Source organism: Equus quagga, chromosome 9 (genome assembly GCF_021613505.1).
Source record: "Equus quagga isolate Etosha38 chromosome 9, UCLA_HA_Equagga_1.0, whole genome shotgun sequence".
NCBI lineage: Eukaryota > Metazoa > Chordata > Mammalia > Perissodactyla > Equidae > Equus > Equus quagga.
In genome coordinates this window covers 12,464,419-12,477,587 of record NC_060275.1, presented here as the reverse complement: position 1 = coordinate 12,477,587, position 13,169 = coordinate 12,464,419, and positions in this window count along the sequence as shown.

The window sequence follows — 13,169 nt, the reverse complement described above, 5'->3', positions numbered from 1 at the left end:
CACTGCAGGACATACATGATTTATTTCTCCTAAATGCCTTGTAATTTTCTAAAACTGTTTAATATCAGAGGTATCAGAAGATGAAAACATACCTTATTTTAACTCTACGATAGCAGTAATTTAAGTTCTATCCATGGAATGGAGAGGTGCATACCTGGAGTAATAAATTAGAAAAATTAAATGAATTCAAATGACTCCTTCAATTATGCTTTGTAATTCAGAGAGTTTTTCCCAAGGCTCTAAATAAATATTTGTTGATTCCCATTATTAATTAATAGATATAATTGATATCCAGTATTGAAAAATCAATACTCACTAATATTAATTATATAAATATATCCCATTATGCAGTATAATCATTAAAATCCATTATTAGAGAATAATTTTTAACACATAAGCTGATCTTCCTTTAAAAAATAGTAATTCAATATGCTTTGTAGTATTTACCACTTAATTTGTACGAAGGAATTCGTAAGACAGGATAAATTTGTGTGAGAGAAGTGATGCTAGTTGTCCCCAGGGATCAGCTGAGTCCGTTCAACAGGGAGTGTGATTGAGTATAAATCTCACTATTCAGAGCGCTAGAAGAAGCAAAGTGATGGAAAGAGATATGATCCTTGAGCTCTAAGTTCTGCTTGTCGTCTACAGTGATACTGACTTCACCAACAACCAAACAACACAAAAGCAATCCATGCTACACCTGGTGGCCAAAGCTCAAGCCACTTGGAAACCTAACTGGTGTAGACCAGCTGGGGTTTGCACAGCAGACATTCCTGGATGCAAATTTTGGCCCTGGCCAAAGTGATCCTCTCCTTTCACCCCTTTATTCAAATCCTTGAGTCAGAACCCCATAACCTCCTACCCTCATCCATGGGAAAGTGGCCATTCCTTAATGTTTGCATTTGAAAAATTCAAATAATCATGTTGCTGAGTAAATAAGATTCATGTATATTAAAGAACTGGCAAAATATAGAGGTTTGGAAAAGGCTGGTTCCCTCTCTTTATCTATATCTATGATGTTGTATCTGTATAAGCACATATTTACACACACATATCCCAAAATAACAAATACATTACTTTGTAACTTTGTAACTTTATTAGTTATGAAATATGTAAATTTTCCTTGGTCAATTTTTATTAATGTGAGTATTACATTAACATTTAATTCAAATACATTATGGGCTTTAGGTTTACTATAATTCTAATTTATGAGATTATGAGATTACGGAAGTTCAACTATATTGAATGACGTGACCAAGATCATGTAGCCAGGAATCAACTTGAACAGCTGCTTATGACAGTGGATTCTCACTGATTTTCATATTCCACCTCATCACACACCTGGGCAGGAGATGTTACAGATATGGATGGTGACATCTTATTAATCACTTAGTTGATACTTCTGGAGTCAAAAATGGGTATATTCAGAAGTCAGAAGAGAAGGAAAAGTAAACAATTGTTTAAAAAAGAAAAACATTAAAAAGTCCATGTTCAGAAAATTTAGAGAGCTTTACAAATTTTACTGAAGATAAACAGTTAGGCACAATATATAAAGGAAGAAGGAATAGCTAAAAAATTATGATGAAGATTTGCAAATAAGGCCTCAGCACTAGGGAAGAAGCAGAAATCAAGTCAGAGATGCTTTATGGAAACAGAAAGAGAAGGTTTTAGTGATCTGGATAGAAAATGATGTGCTTCTGACTTGAGGATTTGAATAAAGGGAAAAGAGAGGATTCATGGGAGGAATTTTTACATGAAAATGACTTGGTTTTATTTATGTACATATGTACTTATTTGTTCATTATTTTTAATGGTGTTCAGATTTTTCGTTTTTTTCCAAAAACCCTTTTATTGAGGTATAATTGGCATGTAAATGCTATACATATTTAATGTATACAACTCAATGAGTTTGGAGAGAATTATACATTCATGAAACTGTCATTCATTCATTCATTCATTCATTCATTCTACTCCCCCAGCTTCTCAAGCTCAAACTCGGAGGGTCTGATGAAGCAGTTAAGTGACAGCCAGGGACCTACAAATTGAACAAGCACACCGGGTGAGTCTGCTGGAGGTGGGAACAGTTTGAGACTCTCTGTTTTTGCTGGTGGTAAGCTGGTGAAAAGGTAAAGTTGAAGATTTGAATAATGTTAGTAAGCAAGGTTGAAAATAAGCAAACTTCTACGTTTTACAAAAGATGAGATTTATATCTTTTTTTCTATAGAAGATATGGGGTAATATTTGATGTTGTGTTTCACACCATATCGAATAAGGTGACATCTGTACTCAGAAGTCATTGAATTTGCGTAGAGAAATGTCTTAAGGTTTTAGCGTCTCATCTAACCAGGATCAAGGTATCATGTTCAGCAAGGAGAGAATACGAGACTGTACAGAAAGTGGTAGAATCACGTGACGTAACGGTCCAGTCCGTGCTTTCAATAAATTTCGTGTGAAGTGCTTTTTTAAAACTCCGTGTTTAGAGCTAGGTTACTCCAGGCAGTGTTTGCAGAAGATTTCGCCCTGTTACACACACATTCAATTTCCACCATTAACAACACGATTTTCAGGCTGCTCACAAACTAATAATTTTGATTGACATTTTTTAAAAAGGAAATGCTATTTAAAAATATATAATGGGGGCCAGCCTGGTGGTGTATGATTAAGTTCATGCACTCTCCTTCAGCAGCCCCGGGTTTACACATTTGGATCCTGAGTGCAGACCTACACACCTCTCATCAAGGCATGCTGTGGTGGCATCCCACACACAAAAAATAGAGGCAGGTTGGCACAGATGTTAGCTCATGGCCAATCTTCCTCACCAAACAAATATGTATATAAGCACAAATATAATTTATACTTTTATGAATTACTAAAGTCTGCAATTTGAAACTATTGCAATAATGAAATTAATCTCTCTGGACCTGATTTCTCTGAACAATAGGAAATGGCAGAAGGTATGGGTTAAGAATATGAGCTTCAGAGTAAGATTGCCAGGATTTACATCCTGGTTATATTGCTGGGAGCTGTTGAGTTGGGGTAAGTTGCTAATCTCAGTCTCCTCATCTATAGAATGGAGGTAATATATTTACATCGTTCCTTATGAGTTTGTTCTTGTATGAGCTAGTAAATGACAAGGACTTAGACCACTGCCTGGTACAAAGAATGTACTCAGTATATTTTAGCTGCTCTTAAAAAGGATTATTAAATGCCTTCTGAATTCACTTTCCACTCTTATTTTCTATGATGCTTAGATTCCTGTAACTGAAATCTATAGATTTATACATTCAAAACAGTGAAAACATCTGTTAACCTCTCTCCATCTTTCTGATTCCACAATGACAGCTCCTGGTGCTCAGAAGACAGTTGCAGTCTTGAGACTTAAGAGCAAAGATTTGATTCAATTCCACAATATTCGGTGGGTGCTAATCATTTTCAAGATTAATCTTTTGGGAAAAGCAAAAATGAACAAATTTCTATTTCCAATCTTGAGTTCATATAACGATTGAAAATATCTCCAGCTCATGAAATATCTCTAATATGAAGCAACATGTAGAAATATAAATGGAGAGCATTGATGTGAGGAAGTGGGTGCATGCTCACTCTGGGGTTTTACCCTGACATAATACTCTTCAGGGAGTTGAAGAATAGGAAAAACATTCAAATCCTTATCAATTAGATAAGATGAAACGTGGTAGTGAACTGAGAGAAAAAGGATAAATTAAATATTGTATAAAACGCAACCAGGAAAGCCCTAGAACAGACTAACTTTTCAAATGAAAAGTCTGCAAAATTTTCTACTAAATAGAGTAAGGAGAAAAAGAGACTGCTGACTCCCACGCACAGCTCCTTACCGGTCTGTCCACAGGACAGTTGAGAAAAGAAATCAGCCTCTCTGACGAGAGTGGTTTCTGTGCCCAGAGCTCTAGAGGAGCAAAAATAAGTTGAATAAACACATTCCTGTATTCATGTATAAATATGTTATATTTCAATGACAATTTATCATATTTTAAACTTCACATTTAAGAAAAGAACCCACACACAATATTTCAAAGTAAATTTTGCTCATCTGCAGCTTGTTTAAGGATGGTGAGGAACTGAGTGTTCACTTCGATAGTTTTGGTGATTTGAACGAAAACAAATGTTGTTCCATATCTGAGACAGAGATATACAGAGGAGGAAGGCCAGGATGATTGAAACAAAACATTACACCTGATGTCATGCAACTAAGCAGGAGAGGTGTATTAAGTGTTGGGGTGTGTGGGGAAGATTAATGAAGAAATGCTTGAGATTTAAAGAGGGATATCTTTTAAAGTTAGCTGAGCTACTGTCAACAGAGCGACAGATGACAAAGGTTCTGAAATGGGAGATAAAAAGGTTTAAGCTTAGATCCTTATAAAGAGTCAGTGTAATGTACTTACAAATTTTTCACATGGCCCTTTTGCAATTGGAGTGATTCCAAAGCAAGTGACTTTAAACTGAAAAATCTCATCTCTAGACGAAAGCTGACATCCTCCTTCACTTGAAGTCACTCTGCAAATCTTGACAAATAACCAATCTCTATCAAGCACCAATGTGAAATACAAAGTGAAAATCTTTAACGAACTATCTGCAGTTATTAAACTAAGACGCTTGTTTGGTAATCTTAAAAATTTGAACTTCACCTCCAATTTTCCCACTCATAACGAGAGAGCAAACAAATTATAGTCAGTATTTTTTTGCTTCCTCCCATGTAAGCAATTAATATTCAATTACTGAATGCCTGCATCATGCTAGGCACTGGTTAAGTAAGACACATACACACACACACACATGCTCACACCACACCACACCACACACACATAAAAGAATAGAATAAGTTCCTTGAAATTTTGTCTTGACTTAGTTTAGAACTAAAATGCGTCTAATTTTGGGGCTGGCCTAGCGGCCCAGTGGTTAAGTGCACACGTTTGGAGGCTCAGGGTTCGCCGGTTCGGATCTTGGGTGCGGACATGGCACAGCTTGGCAAAAGCCAGGTAGGCGTCCCACATATAAAGTAGAGGAAGATGGGCATGGGTGTTAGCTCAGGGCCACTCTTTCTCAGCAAAAAGAAGAGGGTTGGCAGTAGTTAGCTCAGGGCTAATCTTCCTCCTAAATAAATAAATAAATAAAATGTGTCTAGTTTTAACGCCTGAAATTATGAGAGACGGGAGCCAGGTTATCATCTAATTTTGCTGCAGGAATTTTTCCAGTAGCAGTTGTGGACACCTCAGTGCATCTTTGCGCAGACTGCTGGAAACTTTTCTTTAAAGAAATCGTAAGGTATCAGCCTTCTGTTAAGATTTGATTGTATACTTCTGGAGTGGTTATCTATATCATTTGTATAAAATTGGGAAAGTCTATCAGGTTGATTTTCTAGGGTGCAGTTTACGGTTTTCTTGAATTTGTGTGAATAAAGATCATACTCTGCTGAAAGACAATTATTTGCTTTGGGGGATAAGGCGTGTGTGTGTGTATGTGCGTAGTTATTTCAATGTGTTGAGTTACTAGCTAGAGGAGCAAAGATGAGAGGCATGAGGTTTTCTGTTTTAATGGTGTTGATTCAGAGCCTGAGCAACACAGCGCAGCTTAGAATGTCAGGAGGAGGGCTGTTTCACTGTTCCCGCACAAAATGAGCAATGTTTGGCAGCCTGAGCATTTTTTACACAGACACTAGGATATCATCAAGGGCACCTTCAACAGTGGCCACAGAGAGTCGTCTGGGTTGGTTCAAGGAGAGCTGGAAGTGCACGGCCAGGGCGAAACATACTGGATGCATCTGGAGACTGAAAAGGATGATCTCATTTGTAAACAAGCAAGAACACATATGTCTAAGTAATTAGAGAAATTATTCCAAGAACACTTTTCATGGGAAAAAGGATAAGATCTGGCAATGTTTAAACATTAGACTCTTTTGATTAGGAAACAAATTAATTGTATACTACTCTTTCCTTTCCTAACTCTGCCCAGCTTTCTTTCCTTTCCTAACTCTGCCTGCCTGTTCTTCCAACGTGTCATATTTATTGATGATTCAGGACCTTTGCTCTTATTGCTTCTTCCACCTGGAGTATTCTTTTTTCAGACCTTTGCACTGCTTTACTCATCACTTCACTTATATATACTTGTATGTTGCTTCTCGGAGAGATTCCCAAGGCCACTCTAACTTGAATGTTTCTCTCTACCCATGTTATTCTCTTTCATAGTGCCTTAATTATTTTTCTTCATATCACTTATCTCTACTTGGAAGTGTGTTATATATTATATATTTATCTGCTTATTTATTTCCTGTCTCCTCACAGTGCCATGTAATCACCACAAGAGCAGAGCTTTTCCTGCCCTGACACACAGTAGTTGGTCAAAATATTTTTAAATGAATGAAAAAACAGCTTATGATTCACCAATTATCTTTTTTGTATCCAACTGGTCTACCATTCAACTTGTTCATTGAGTTGACTTTATTAATTTCTGTATTTCATTTATAGAATTTCTGTTTGATTCTTTTTGAAAGAGACCCTTTTATTCCACTATCGTGTTCTTAGATTTGTGTTCGCATTCCTTTTTGAACTCTTTGCACATTTTAGACATCTTATTTTAAAACCATTTTAGTTTCTTTAATTCATTAATCCTCTTAGTTTACAACTCTCTCATTACCAGATTTGTGATGCTCCCATACATGATTTTTAACACTCATCATGAGCACACATTTAGGAGTTGAGCTTTCTGTGGGAGATGAGTGTCCTAGGTTCTCAAAGCATCTCAATGGAAAAAAGAAGGTTGGCTTTTACTGGTATTCTTTCGATTTCACCAGTTCACACAGTTTATTATGTTAATTCTTGGCTTTCAACCCTTGGAGTCATAAAACTTTGAGTCTCACACTAACAGGTGATATAGACTCTTCAGAAATTCTTGTTTCCCTCCATTCACAGCATAGTCTTAGCTGATAGCCGACTTCTTTGCTGGGTCACCAGGGCTGGTGACTGATGATTCCACGCTCCATGGCATAGACTTTGAACTCCTTTCAGCTTTTGAGATTTATGCAAGTAACTAATTTTTAGCTCCTTTTGTACACTGTATTTTAAGCCTTTAATGAATTCCCTTTATGAAGATCAAACCTCTGGTATCGCTCTCTTAGAATTTGACTGCAGTTGGGATGACTGAGGAAGCATTTTGACTTTAGCTTCCACTCACTGCACTGACTGCATTAAGTTTCTTCTTCATCTACAGCCCCCACTGGTTCTTTTTCCAGTTTACGAGTACAGCCCAGAATTATTTTCCTATATTTCATGCAATACATAGATAGGAGAAGTAGAAAATTAGTACACTATATGGCTTAAGTGAGATGATGAAACCAAAGTTTTGAGATCAATTTGTAAAATGAATTGGAAAATGAAAAAGATACAGGAACCACGGAAGTATAAAACAGAAAGGAGGAACAGATTCTGAGCTTGGAACAGAAAGTCTGGAATATTTGACTGACTGTAGGGTAGAAGGATGGTAATTAAGAGTGCACACGGAAAGGTTAGGCCAAGTCACTGCCCATCTCCTCATACCCAAGCCATTGTTTACAAAAGAGATACACCACGGGCAGCACTGGCCCCAGACTAAAGGCATAGATCTCTTATCAAAATTTTTAAAACATGATTTACACAGAGAGAACTAGAGATCTCATTGGGTGTAAGGCTTTATGACACTGGTAACAAATGAATCTTCATTTGCATATATCTAGCTTATATACAGTCTTACTTAGGGAAATCCAGTCATCACCTATCATAATCAACTTAATCTGTCATTCATATGTACAAATGGACAACCAATAATCTTGAGACAGCTAAAGAAATGTAATAACTCGAAATAGAAAGATCTAAATAGAAAAAATCTTTTAAAAAACAAGACCAAGAGGAAGCAGAAATGACATCAATTATTATCCTCAGATATATAAATATTTTCATTGATACTTTAGTGTTCAGTATGCGTAAGTAGTGAAATTAAAAATATAGAGGGGGCAGCCTGGTGGCATAGTGGTTAAGATCATGTGCTCCGCTTCAGCGGCCTGGAGTTCACAGGTTCAGATCCCAGGCGCGGACTTGCGCTGCTCATCAAGCCATGCTGTGGCAGCATCCCACATAAAACAAAGGAAGATTGGCACAGATGTTAGCTCAGTAACAATCTTCCTCAAGCAAAAAGAGGAAGATTGGCAACAGTGTTAGCTCAGGGCCACTTTTCCTCACACACACAAAAATAGCCATTTAAAAACATGTATAAGTACAAATGGAGAATATAAAAGTTGAGGTAAAAGAAGTTAAAATGTGATAGAGGGAAGCTGCAAAGGAGAAGGAAGGTATGGGATTCAAAGCATGGATGCATAGGATTGATTTCTCTTTTGCAGGAGGAGAATCACCACATTCATTGTGATAGGCAAGAAGAATCAAGAAAAGGACTTACTTAAAATTGGAGGCAAGTTAAAAGTTGCTTGGGGGTGAGATTTTTAAAAATAATCTCATGTCATGCTTTCTATTTTCTCATTGAAGAAGTGTAATATTCTCTCAAAATGAGGTATCTATATGGTTGTGTTCTGTTCTATTTGAGGAAAATGAAGAGGTTAATCAGTAACCACTATAGAAAATAGGGAGCAGAGCTAACTAGGTAGATTTTAGTGCTGGATGTTTCTAGCAACACTATTTACATAATTTTATGGATTTACTTCAGAGGTGATAAACAATTTGGTTTTAAAGTATAGAGGTGAACAGATTGCTCCAGGATTAGGCATTTACTCTATGTATAAGCAAGTGTGTGTGTGTATGCTTGTGTGTGTGTGTGCGTGTGCGTGAACAGGCCAATTAGGTAAGCATGTTGAGGGTATTGACAAACAATGTTGAAGAGATTGACCATCTTTGAATAGAAAATTAATTAAAAAGAGGAGGAGTGGGGCTGGCTTGGTGGTGCAGAGGTTAAGTTCTCATGTTCCACTTCTCAGCAGTCCAGGGTTCGCCGGTTCCGATCCTGGGTGAAGATACGGCACCACTTGGCAAAAGCCATGCTGTGGTAGGCGTCCCATGTGTAAAGCAGAGCAGGATGGACATGGATGTTAGCTCAGGGCCAGTCTTCCTCAGCAAAAAGAGGAGGACTGGCAGTAGTTAGCTCAGGGCTAATCTTCCTCAAAAAAAAAAAAAGAGGAGGAGCTTGCTACTAGGAGGAAATGACATAAGTCTAAGGACGGAATGTCTGTATATTCTTAAAGACCATCGTAAGGACAATAAAGAGATAAGAGAAGTAGAAAACTTGGAAGACATAATGCAAGAATAGGCATAGTAACAGTTTAGAGGTAGAGGTGTATCAGGTGATGTCGTCTTAGTATTCGAGATAGCAGGAGGCTAAAGTGGAGAGCAGATGACAATTGCTAGAAATGAGGAAGTTACGGAAATAAAGGGCTATCTTGTTGGATTCCAAGGAAGCCATTAACAAATAGAATGGAAGAAACTACTTTAAATGAGAACACCATGTCCTCAAAGAATGAGAAGAATTCAGTAGTCACATAATAAAATACGAAGTAGACAACATTATGGAGGGATAGCACAAGAAAGATTTTCATGTGAAGATAAAATGTCCTCAGATAAGACAATTTCTTGGCAGAAGAAGACATAGGAATGAGCCCTGAGGATAAGATGTAATTTTGATATAAGTATCTTTAATTTATTGGACTTAAGAGGTATATTTGTTGGAATAGGTATGAATGCAGGTGGTAAAAATCAATCCCAAATCTGGGGTTTTATTATGTACTATTAGGTATACAATGTGGGTTGGTGGGCTATATGATCCATATATCACTCAGGGACCCAAGCTGATAGAAACGTTACGATCTTGTAGCTGCATGGTCCGGAAGAGAAGTTTTCCATTGTCACATAAGCAGAAAAAGGGAGAATGGGAGAGGGGCTCAAAAATCACAAATGCAAAGATCCCAAAGTGACACAGGTCACTTATCCTCAAAGCTCATCGTCAGAACAAGTCAATGCCCCTAACTATGTGAAAGGATGCTGGGAAATTTGGGGAAGCAGTAAATATCTTTTCTAATAAGGGATAGTTGAAATTAACCAAAGGGAGACATGAGAATACAGAAAAGTCAACTTATATTTAGCTACAGAAATATTTTGGAGAAAATAATATGCAAATTATATTTATTTATCACTATCTGAAAAACAGTCACATGCACAAACATTTGAACACACACATACAAAAAAATAGGCTAATCTTACCATTTATTTGCTCATTATTACCTTCTTCAAACTATATAGATTACTGATTTGTTTCTAAAAGTGTGTGTGTTGGTTTGATCTGCTAAACAAGTACAGAATGCTAACGGAAGAAAATACTACGTTACAGCTATTAGCTTTTCACATAGAAGGATGTTATTGACAGCCACACACATCTCTTTGTTTTATCTCCTGAATAAGTAATGTTATATTAATTTATTGGGATTGACCCTTGAAAATCAGTTTCATCAGGCATGAGTCACCAAGCAGCTGTACACTTCACAACTGCGGTTATGAGAGACATACTTTTATATTGGCTAAGAAAAACGATAATAAAATTGTCAAAATGTATTGGGGAAAAAAAAGAAAGTTTTGCTCAAGATATTGACCTTTTCATTTCTGAATCAGACTTGCTTGCTGAAAAAAAAACAAAAATGAGATTTCAGGGCACACAAGAAGTATGCTACCTAAGATGAGTAAAGAGAATTGATTCCCAACTGAGTAAAAACAAGAAAGAGAACAAACCAGTGAGGGAACATGTTAGGTAGTTTCAGCTGGAGAGTTTCTTTTTATTAGCTAAGTTGTAAAGCTGCTTAGTACTCAAAACCGACATTTTAAAATTTGCTTTTGGTTTTATACTGCTGGAAGTTTCCCATGTATGAGGAGAGGAGGTGTAATAGTGGTTGGGAGATGCTAAGTTCAGCTGATTTCTTTTCCTATAAAGTGCCCCATCTCGAAGGGTAAGAATTGCTTGCAGTGAATGACTTTCAAGTATCATTCTTAGTTATCCCCAGGGAAACACTTTCCTTTCGCCTGCCAGATACTCTGCCCTTTTTTTCCTTGCTTTTTCAGAGTATCCATCACTGTTCCGAATAAGAACTGTTATTATTTCCCAGCATTACTTGAACAGATGACCTGGGCTTTGATTCCGTATCTCTACCTAGTTAAAGCTTGAAGATGTAATATCACCATTTGAAGATTTCTGATAATCTCACTATAATACATCTGTTAAACCCAACCAAAATATTTTTTCCTGAATTATTCTTTAAATGCCATTTTAAATCACTTCAGGTACTGTCAACGGTTTATTGCAAAAAGGATGACATTTCAATGGTAGGCTTCTTTTGAAATTAAAAGTTTTCCTTAGGGATGACTTCCTTTACGCTGTGGTTGGGTCTCACTAAAGGTGGTTTTATTTCACAACCACAAAAAAACCAAAAGTCAGGTTTTCCAGGTGTAAGAAATAAATGAATTTTATCTAGTAGTACCAAAACACAAACACTCTTCAACAAACATGGCATGAATTTGTGAATTCCTCCACTGACATGGAAGAAGCACACACCAGATAGACAGAGATTTTACCAAATCTATGATTCTCTTTGAAGTATCTCTTAACCAACTTCTTTGATTCTTGATCTCTCTGCCCTTTATTCACTGGACCCTGAGGTGAATGCCAGATAGACACCAGTTTCCTTGGGGTTCAGTGAATATTAGAAAGAAACATGGTTGCTGAGTAAGCTTGACATCCCTACAGCTACCATTGCCCTAGGTATTCCAATTCTCTCTAGTCCTCCCCTTCAATGCTGGACTTCTTGAAACTCACCTGCACAAAGGGGACAATATGACATTCTGGCTACTGAAATCTGTTTTCCTCTAAAGAGGATAGCAAAGGCAAAAAAAGATTATGGTATTAAGAAAAGCAGTACATACTGCTGGCATAATTGATGAAATAAATGGAATGGCTTATCATGGATAGCAATTCTACTAATTTTCTTAAGTTCTCAGAAAATAGTGAATAACCTTAGGGTGTGTGTTTCAGATATTCACACTTCTCAGCACTAGTACTTGCTGTCTGAAGCATTTTTGTTTTTTAAGATGGTTCAGCTAACTCTGAATATCCTTATGAATGAAGGGGAAAAAAAGGAGTATAGTCAGATAAATTCCTATTGTAAATACATTTTTAAAATTTTAATTAAATTTTATTAATCTAAAATTTTCAAGTAGAAACCTTAACATAATAATAGCCATAATCCCTTCTTTTCACAAAATTCAGATGATAGTCACAATGATGCAAATAATGATCTAAATAATGACAATGGAAAGGTGAGTAAATAAGACTTGCATTTAGAAAAGCTGCACAATTGGAGATAATTGCACCAAATGTTGGTAATTCACATGCCTTCATCCTGTTAGTCTTTTATGAGTATTAGTATTTTCATGTCAGAATGAAATCCATCCAGTATCCATCACTGAGAATGTATCTAGTGTATTTGTTACACGCCATCAAGTCAGCTCGAACTCCTGGCGACTCTTTGAATGAGTGATGTCCACAATGTACTGTCCTCAACAGCCCTACTCAGCTTCTGTAGACTCAGGCCTATGGCTTCCTCTTATGGAGTCAGTCCAGCTCATATTTTTGTCTTCCTCTTTTCCTGCTGCCTTCTACTTTTCCCCAACGTTATTGTCTTTTCCAAAGAATCCTGCCTTCTCATGATGTTCCCAAAGGAGGGCAACCTTAGTTTTATCATTTTTCCTCCATTGATAGTTCAGGCTTAATTTGCTCTAGGACCCACCTGTCCATCTTTCTTGTAGTACAGGGTATCCAAAAAGCTCTCCTCCTACACCATACTTCAAAAGAATCATTTTTTTTCCTGTCAGTTTTCTTCACTGTCTAGCTTTCCTACCCATGCATAGTAATTGGGAATATAAGGGAGTGGATAATCATGGCCTTAGCCTCTAATGGCACTTCCTTACTCTTGACGATCTTTCCTAATTCTTTCATTGCTACCCTTCCAAGTCTCAGTCTTCTCTCTCTTTTTTTAAATAGCTAGTTCAGGGGTTTTCGGTTCTTTGTGTGTGTGTGTGAGGAATATTGGCCCTGAGCTAACATCTGTTGCTAATCTTCCT